The sequence below is a fragment of the Cupressus sempervirens genome, chromosome 11, assembly GCF_028749045.1.
Source record: "Cupressus sempervirens isolate cs-2001-9-10 chromosome 11, ASM2874904v1, whole genome shotgun sequence".
NCBI classification, from domain to species: Eukaryota; Viridiplantae; Streptophyta; class Pinopsida; order Cupressales; family Cupressaceae; genus Cupressus; species Cupressus sempervirens.
The window spans coordinates 410199448-410209130 of record NC_143128.1 but is presented as its reverse complement, the minus strand read 5'-3'; the positions used below and the strand labels follow the sequence as shown (position 1 = coordinate 410209130).

The 9683-nt window shown below is 32.3% G+C and overlaps 1 pseudogene; it reads right to left on the bottom strand.

The window, feature by feature from the left end:
• Window positions 1-934: 934 nt before the first annotated feature.
• LOC149530199 (5S ribosomal RNA) lies at window positions 935-1053 on the bottom strand (annotated as a pseudogene).
• Between the last annotated feature and the right edge of the window lie 8630 nt (window positions 1054-9683).

Sequence of the window (9683 nt, the reverse complement as noted above, 5' to 3'; positions counted from 1 at the left end):
AATAGTGTAAGTATTACATTTCCAAGAGAAAATACTAGAAATGGTGCAATATCAAGACTTCTTGAAAGGTCACCCTTTTATCTACTACTCCAACCTAAGTACACTTAATTACAAAGTTTTGATGGGAGCCAATCCATTAATTCTAGTAGGATCACACCTAATATCAAACTATTGCATCTTAACCTTAGCATATGAATTATAATGCACCTTATTGAGGATGCACATTATCTAGCATTCATAATATATCTTATCAAAATATAAAAATGCACCAATAAGTAAAACAGACTCTTGTATTAAGAACACACCTTATCCAACACTCAAAAGGCACCAATAAGATTAAATACATGAGTGTCTATAAAAATAACTATTCCTAAAAAATCCACAAATAAAATTTCAATGATAATAAACATCTAGATCAAAGCTATGACCCTCCAAAGTCCCTAAATTAATTTCCCAAACTTATAATCTTTTCCTCAAGATAAGAATCAATTCTCATATCAACTATTTTAGTTATAAGGAGATTAATTTGTTGAGGACCATCCTTTTTACATCATATTTAGTATCTAGGATGCACCTAATCTTGCACTTAGAATGGACCTTATCAAGAACTTAAAATGAACAAGTAAAAAGCACTCCAAAATTGAGAATGCACCTCATCTAGCACTCAAAATGTGTGAATATGAGGAAAGGAACAAAAGCATAGCCAAAAATCAAAATGATTCATTGACTTTTCTATTTATTTTAAGGTTGGGTCAACATCTCTCTAACACCTAGGAGATGAGAAGTAGCCTTAGGGACCCAAAAATAATTTGAACTAGGGTACAAGATAGAGAATTGTGTACATGATAAAAAAGGGTTTCATGGTTGAAATTGGGCTTTGAGAACCAAAATAGTTGTGTAATTATAACACCATAAAAAAGGCTTTAAAATAAAAGGGGTGCAACACTGGGACTTCTTGCAAGGTCACCCATCCTAGTACTACTCTAGCCCAAGCATGCTTAACTGTAAAGTTCTAATGGGATTCAATGTACTAAGCTTGGTATGATCATACCCTAAATCAAATCCTCCCACCTTATTTTTAGCAAGCATATTAGAATTCACCTTATCTAGCACTCAAAACATACCTTATAAAACACTATTAATCTATAGGTTAGTAAAAAGAGCTCCACAATTAGGAATGTGTCTTATCTAGCACTTGGAAGGCATTGTTAGGATGTCAGACACAAGTTTTTAAGAGTGCATCATTAAATTTTTAACATTGCAATGATGATACAGAATTTTATTTCACCTACAAAATGTACCCAAAATGGACTCAAGGACCAATTCAAGTTTTGGGACATAAAATAGGGAATGGGACCAAAAGAGGTGATGCAAAGATCATGCATCCTATAATTACTTTAGCTCAATAATGCTTAACTTTGAAGTTTTTATGGGATCTAGTGCATTGAAACTCATATGATCATACCCAATATCAAAATATTACACCCTAGCCTAAGCATGTACATTAGAAAGCACCTTATCTAGGATGCACCTTATCTAGAACTTAGAACATACCTCATCAATAATTCAAATTGCATGAGAAACTAAAAATCACCCCAAAATTAAGAACACACCTTATCCAACACTCAAAAGGCATCAATAGGATAAAAAAGATGTGGTTCTCTACAAAATTAACTTTTTATAATGAATCCATGTGTCACATTTTCACTAAAACAAACATCCAAGGAAAAATCTATGACCCTCAAAAGTCCTTGAATAAATTCCCCAATATTATAAGCTTCTCCTCTTTATAAGATTTAATTCTAATATCAACTATTTTATTTATAAGGAGATGAATTCTAAGGAAAATTATTTTTACATCATCTTTACTAACTAGAATGTACCTTATATAACACTCAGAATGGACTTACCAAGCACTTGGAATGAATGAGCAAGTAAAAAGTACTACAACATTAAGAATACACCTCATCTAGCACTTATAAACACATCAATAGGAAGAAAAGGAACCAAGTCCTATCCAAAACTTAGAATGTGTCATTAACTTTTTGTTATTGCATGGTTAGGATTGGTAGACCCTAAAAATTCCTATACAAAATACACTATGAATTTTTTTGTTTTTACTTAGTAAAATACCTAAGAGAACATGTTTTTTTCCATATCAAAAGAAGAGTATAAAGGCACTAGTGAAATATAATAATAAAAATTTGAAGAAGAAAAATAGGATGCCTTATGAGATGGTGATTTTTGCTAATTCAGATAAACTAAAGCATGGTGACTACAAAATGGTGATTTTTGCTAATTCAGATAAACTAAAGCATGGTGACTACAAAATGGTGATTTTTTGTGAAATGATGTGTACTAGCAAAGAGTGATGGAGAAGTGGCTATTTTATTTTATTTTATGGACACTACCAAACAGGCATTATGAAATAGCAATATTTTAGTGTTTCAGAAGAGGTACCCATATTACCTTGAAAAAATATGAAAATGACTTATGAACATCTTAAAAGGTGAAATACATAATTTCAAGTATGCCAAAGTACAAAGGCATTAATTATAGAAATGTTTGAGATGATAGGTGAGTGAAATAGAGAAGTTACTACTTGTGCAAAATGTATGAAGTCATGAATATGAATTAAATGAGAAATAAAAAAATAAAGTTTTTAAAGGAACAAAATAATTCTATAAAAAGTACTGCTTCAAGTTGAGTAAGAATTTGAAGAGCAAGCAAGTGACTTGCATTGTCGCATCTACATATTTTGAAAATTGTAAGTTAAATATTCTGCCTAAATTCAAGCTTCTTTTCAAAATGGCACCTAAGAAAGAAATGACTATTAGGAAGAATAAGGGAGAAAATATAGAAAATGCTATTTATAAAACACTTTTAGAATTTTTTCTTGATTCTTCTTCTATTGGAACTATCCTGATATTTTATGATGAGTATAATGGGTGTAAGGATGCAAATATTCTAATTTATGAAAGATCTTTATTCTAGTACTTCTATGCTAACAAATATGAGAAGGAACCTATGAATAACCCTTGGAAAATAAACCTATCCAATATCAGTGTCCCAAATTTTTTTATAGATAGTGATCTTACAAAAAATTTAGCTAACCACTATGAACTAGCAACAAGGATAGTTAGGAAACCTCATTGAATAGTTTTTTTTATCATCACTAGGTCATCTATCGAATAATTTTTTGGTTTGAGAACTTAGGTCCTTGTTGACATGTAAGTCAATTTTTTTATTAGTGACACACACTTATTCAAATTATATATAGCTACCAAGCTCATTGTACAATTCTCAATGTTTTCCATGTAATTCAGTTGCTACCGAGTTTATTAGTGGTTATCAAGTAGTGCAGTGTTCACTGAGTTTGGAGTGTATGTGATGAAAGTCCAATGTTAACTGAGCTTTACAGTGTTAACCAAGAGACTTAGTTTATACTAAGCTCAAGGTGGGAATTTTTACTAAGTCATACAATGTAAACAAAGAGACTCGATTTGTATGACAAGTTTCACACTGTCTACCAAGTCACTAGTATAGATTGAGTTTAGGACTACTTAGAAGTGATTAGTGTAGACCAAGCTTCTACATCTACTGAGTGCATGATAATACCGAGTATTGATAGTGGATTCTGAGTATCAGAACCTCACCAAGTTAATCTTTAGAACCTAAATTTCTTCATGTGGAATGACTTTGTAACATTTGTGGTAACTTGTATGATGGCCAACTTTGTAATTTGTATAATTGGATTGATATATATGTAATGCATTACATCATATCCAATGCATGATGAAAAAGTGGATGCATGTAAAATATGTGAATATGAATTACATCAAAGAAAAGAAAAAGTAGTGAATTATAAAGCCCATAACAACACAAGGAGCAATAGAGAGATATCTATCATAGAAAGGTGATCAATACACAAAGGAATCTCATTCAAAAAACTAAGTTGTAGATCAAAGATCTACTACTGCTTCATCCTAATAGGTGGATTAGTCAAATCCTTTCACAAGGTAGACCTAATAGTCTTTTGTCAATCTCTTTACCAAGTGCATACTTAATTGTATATTTGTAAATCCTTTCACAAGGTGGACCTAGTAGTCCATATTTGTCCTAATAGGGTAGATCATCAGAAGTGATCAATGTAAGCTTTAACAGGCTAACTTTATATTGTAGTACTTAAGTTGAAGGTATCATCCCCACCCCAATTTTACTTTCTATTTGGAAGGTTTCTGGTTCACCAAATCTTTGTGTCTCTATGTTATGAATGCTTTTAGCTTCTTATGCATACAATTAGATCTAAATTTGTATGATGAATAAATGCTAATTAAATGATTGAATTAAAGGTTGAAATTGTTGAAGTTTAGAAGTTACTAATTTACCCCTCCCCTCTTAGTAACTTAGCTTAATATTGAATATTTTCAACAATTTGTATCAAAGCTATTTTGGTTCTCAGGAGAAAGCTTAATAGCTTGAGAAAAGATCAAGGCCAGGGAGATATTCAAACTTGAAAGAGCCATTGACAATGAAAAATTGGATTTAGAAATGGCCATTGCCCAACTCAAGAAAGCAAAGGAGATACTCTCCTAATCCTTGAAAAGAAGAAAAGAACTTGCAATTTAAATGAATGATCAATTCTATATTGAAGAAAGAATTGAAGACCTTCATTCAAGAAATTCAAAAGAACCTAATGAAGCAATCAAAGAAATCCTAGAAAAGAATGTTTCCTTGTAAGAAGAAGTAAGAAAGCTAAGAAGAGAACAAGAAATTCACTTGGTAAGGTTATGTGAAGTCTTGGAATAGAGAAACAAGATAAAAGAAGATATGGATGGAAGGAACAATGAAATCCAAAATCAATCCCTTTAGCAAGAAGACCTTATTGATCAGCTCTCCAATGAAAATGAAGAAATCATGAGCTTAAGATTTGAAAATGAAAGAATGAGGAATGATCTAAATTTTGAAAGGCAAGTTAATGAAAGAATGAAAAATGATCTAACATTTGAAAGACAAATCAATGAAAGATTGAGGACTGATCTAAACTCTGAGAAGAAAATCAATAAAAGAATGATGAAATCTCAAGTAGACATGAATCAATTGAATGAAAAAAACCTCTATAGGCAAAAAGGAAAAGTAGGAATTAGATATACTAAGGAAAGAGAATCATCAAAGAAAGGAGCTCACAAGAACCAAAGAACTACTTGTAGTTATTATGGTAAGATAGGTCATACATCAAAAAATGCTTGAGTAATGGGAGAGCAAAATTAAATGGAAAATGCTACAATTGCAATCAACATGGTCATAGAGCTAATGAATGCAAAGAAAAACCAAGATTTGAAGGCATATGTCACAAATGCAAGAAACGTGGACACAAGTCATCAAAATGAAAAACCAAGGTATAGAATTTAGTAGAAAAAATCATGAAAGAAATATTTGGATAGGACTACAAAGCCTAGTGTAGATGTCATTACTATGGAGAATTCAAACATATTGGTATGAATTGTGTTAAACATCATATGAGGAAAAGAGATACCACTAAAAGATGTTTCATTTATACAAAACTTAGTCATCTTGCCAAGAACTACATGAATACTAGAAGAATTGAAGATAAGAAAAAGGTAAAGGCTGATAATATTTGAAAACAAATGAGACAACAATGGGTTCCTGAGTTTGTCGAGGAAACAAGTCTGAGCAATGATGGTCAAGTCACTCAAGAAATGGGTGACTCTACCACTTCTAATTAACTTCTCAAGGGAGAACTAGAACTAAGCCATCAAAGAAGACATCCAAAAATAATTCCTGATTGAAAGGTGGAAAAGATCCAAATCTATATTCAAGATACAAAGGGATCATTGAGTGAGATCGATATCACTTACTACCGAGATACTTCTCTATCAAGTAAGGTCAGGAGTAATAAATATTCATATAGTTGCCAAGTCATGAAGACTTCACTAAGTGTTCAATGCCAAGTAGTGGATGATAGTCTGTCAACATATCTATTTTTGTACTGAGCATTAATGATGAAATTTCAACAAAAGGCATGGAATCAAAATCATTTCTTACTATGAAATTTTGAGTGCTATTATGAAGAGAAATTTTTAGTGCAATCAAAGTGACTTGATAAAATTACCAATGAAAGTTTTTTGAATTCTCTCAAACCCTACTGAGTGAAAATGGCATCCAGTAGTAGCAAGGTTAAGCAAGGTTCTGACATGTTGGTTTATGGAGTTGAGTGGAAGGTGCCAAGTTTCAAGCTCACTCCTATGACTATTGAAACCCTAGATCCAAGTGGTGTGCAATCCCAAATTCCTCCTAAGGTACTTCTTATCAATAAATTCATACTCATTTCAAATGTGTTATTCAAGAAATTGATACTTTAGAAATGGATGATTCCCTAGCTTAGTTATGTGTGGATGGAGTCCTAAAACTTGAGCATCAACATCTAGAAACCAAATGGTTGACACACAGCCCTCACATGCCTCAAGAATTTCAAATCAAATGGATTAGGTTTATCCTTAGCCAAGTGCATAATAGGCAGCTATGGCTAGAACAACCAATTCTAATAACTAAGAAGATGATTCACCAAATCACTGACCTCCTTATGCTAGTCAAAGCCAAAACAACAAAAAACCTAGGTTAGGCTGAACTAGAAAAGAAAATCCTAGCTAAATAGGATGGAAGAGGAATGAAAATTAGTACTGTCACTGATTTAGAATTGAAGTTTGGTATTCACATCATTGGACACAAGATATACACTTTGAGTAGACTAAATAGGGTGTCATGTGAAGTCGTGGAATTAGTTTACAAGGTGGTCAAGAACAATTTATCATATGACCTTGCCAAGATATTGCTAAGATAATTTAACAAGAACATGGAAAGTATAAGAACTTTGAAGAACAATCCATGTAAGTTTGATTCCTTGTTGACTTGTCTATTTTTTTATATAGAAATTATTTCCCTCTAAAGGTACTGTAGTATGGAGAAAACATGTGCTTGTGCTCTATCAAATCAATGAGTATATTCCAGAGATGGGTGAAAACTACAATAGTATCATGGATAATTATTTTGATGTATTTAAGGAGAAAATGAACAATAGATTCATAATTCCCAAGAAGCTAGTTGAGGACTATAAAGATGATATAGGTTTCATTGTGGACAGTGATAAGGTGTATATTTAGGTAGTTAAGCCTAGAATTGTGTGGGTAAAACCTCTTGGCTATGAGGTCAACATTGATGAAGCAAAGGATATCATTGAAGCTCTTATCAATAAACCAGTTGATCCTAAGGTTGCATACTTTGGAATTTATGATGAAGCAAAGGCTAGGATTGAACATAAAATAAAGCTCCCTTAGGTGGTCAACAAAGGGAAAAGAAGAAATGAAAAAATGAAATAAAGTTCACCCCTTTTGTTAAACAAGGGAAAAGGTGAGGATGAGCAAGGTGAAGAAGTAGAGGATGAGGATGAGTCTAAGGAAGAACTGTTGCTAAAAAAGAAAGGCAAGGTGATCATCTCCAAGAGAACAAAACCATCCACTATAGTTTTCACAAGGAAGTAAAGAAAGAAAGCTAACAAAGAAGGAGGAGACATCATATTTAGAAAACCTCCACTCACCTTCTATGATAGTTTAAATAAATTGGAAGAAGGAGAAGGGATAACAAGATATTAATCATTGAAATAAGAGATTAGGACAGTAGAAGAATAGAAGCAAGTTGAAGACCTAGTGCTAAATAAAATGGGTAAGTGGAAATACTCACTAGATCAGATCACTTCTCAAGTTCCTAGTGAATTATTAGAAAAGATAAAGCCAAGATGGAATTTTGCTATGCAAACTATCAAGGATATATATGGAAAAACCATGAGGTAGTTATTACTGAGCATTTTAGATGCTAATGTGAAAGATTCATTAAAGAAAAATGAAGAAAAACTAACTCTAAAATTTAATACTTGTCTAGTTTTGATCAAGGAAATTGAGCATGTTGTTAGGAATGCAAAAAATACCTGGAAGAATATATATTTGTTACATAAACCAAGTGATTTTCTAGTCAATGTCAAAAATGATGATGAAGAAGAAGATAAGGAGAAATATGAAGAAGAGAATGTTGAACTATTAACTCACTTTGATAATGAAGAAGATGAAGAGGATCAAGAACAAGAGGTTGATGAGGAAGAAAAGCAAGATGATGAGGAGACTCCAATTTAGATAGTTGCAACACTCATTGCCTCACTTCCTCACTCTCCAAGCAAGCTAGTGTCAACATCAAGGGTGGAGACAACATCAACAAGTTTCATTGTGACCACTAGTGATATATCAAATGTCCAATCACTTTTTGTTCCCACTCAACTCAGCTCATCACTGACAAAAGTGACTTCCACTTCATCCACCAAGCTACAAATTCTTCCTTCAATCCTCAAGCATTTTTGTAAGTATTCCTTTAGTTAGTACAGTATCAATTTCTACTACATGCCCAAGTCTCTACTATTATTTCTATTCTAGATACAAAAGCAATAAATGCAAGGACAATTGAGCCCAAGGTTTAACTGAGCACAAAATTTTTGGGAAAAGGAAAGAAGATAGAGGAAGAAATTGAGTTAGATGAGGAAATAGTAATCTCCAATTGGGATATTTACAAGCTTACTCTAGATCAAATGTAGACATTTGGTGAACTCCTCCAAAAGAAGGCTAAACAACAAAGGATAAAAGAGGAGAGATATAAAGAGTATAAGATAATTGAAGATGCTACAAACATTTTGGTAGAGCCTATAGGAATTGAGATTGGTTCTTCTCAACCTATTTTGTACTGGCTAGCAAAAGCAGTCCAAAAATTTAGTGAAGACACTAATGGACAAGATAAGTTAGTGGAGAAGGCTTAAAATAAGTTTAACAATAAAGTGCTAGAGCACATTGCTCAGCAAATTTCCATTCAGCAAGTAGAGCTCTCTACAATTTTGGGCAATTTAGAAAACATCATGTTCAAATATGTCATCACTTTTTTGGGTAGCTATGTGATGTTTCTAGTTTTACAAAAGAAATAAAGGACAAATTGTCCAAAATAGATGAAGATCTAAAGGCTAGTGCTCAGCAGCTACAACGTGACCCTAGTTCAAGCTATACACACTTCAAGAAAATAATATTTTTATCAAAAATGAAAATATGATAGAATTTTTAGTAGAAGTACAAATTGTACTTCATTATTCATACATGCAACGTCCTACAGGAAAATTGGGACAATACTTTGGCAATCATTCTTAAGATACATTCTAAATTTTTGTCTCATTTTGGTGTTTCTATGTAAATAAACTAGAATAAACCTTTGGTAAACTATCAAAAATGGGGAGAAAAGATATATTGGAGAAAGCCATATGTTATGGGTGAGTAAGACATGTACAAAAAGGCACACAATATGGAAAATTTTCTATGAAGGAGAACTTGCAATAAGTAAGACATATTGTATGTAGTAGAAAGATATATAGTATCCTATATATACCTTACAAAATCAATTTTGAAAAAACCCAAAAACAATATACTCTACCAAGCTAGTATTACATGGTGATGGATATAAGGTATTCAATTTTGGTTGGTAAGTGTTTTTGTCACTAATGCCAAAGGTGGAGATTGTTGACATGTTAGTCAATTTTGTTATTAGTGACACACACTTATTTAGATTGCATATATCTACCA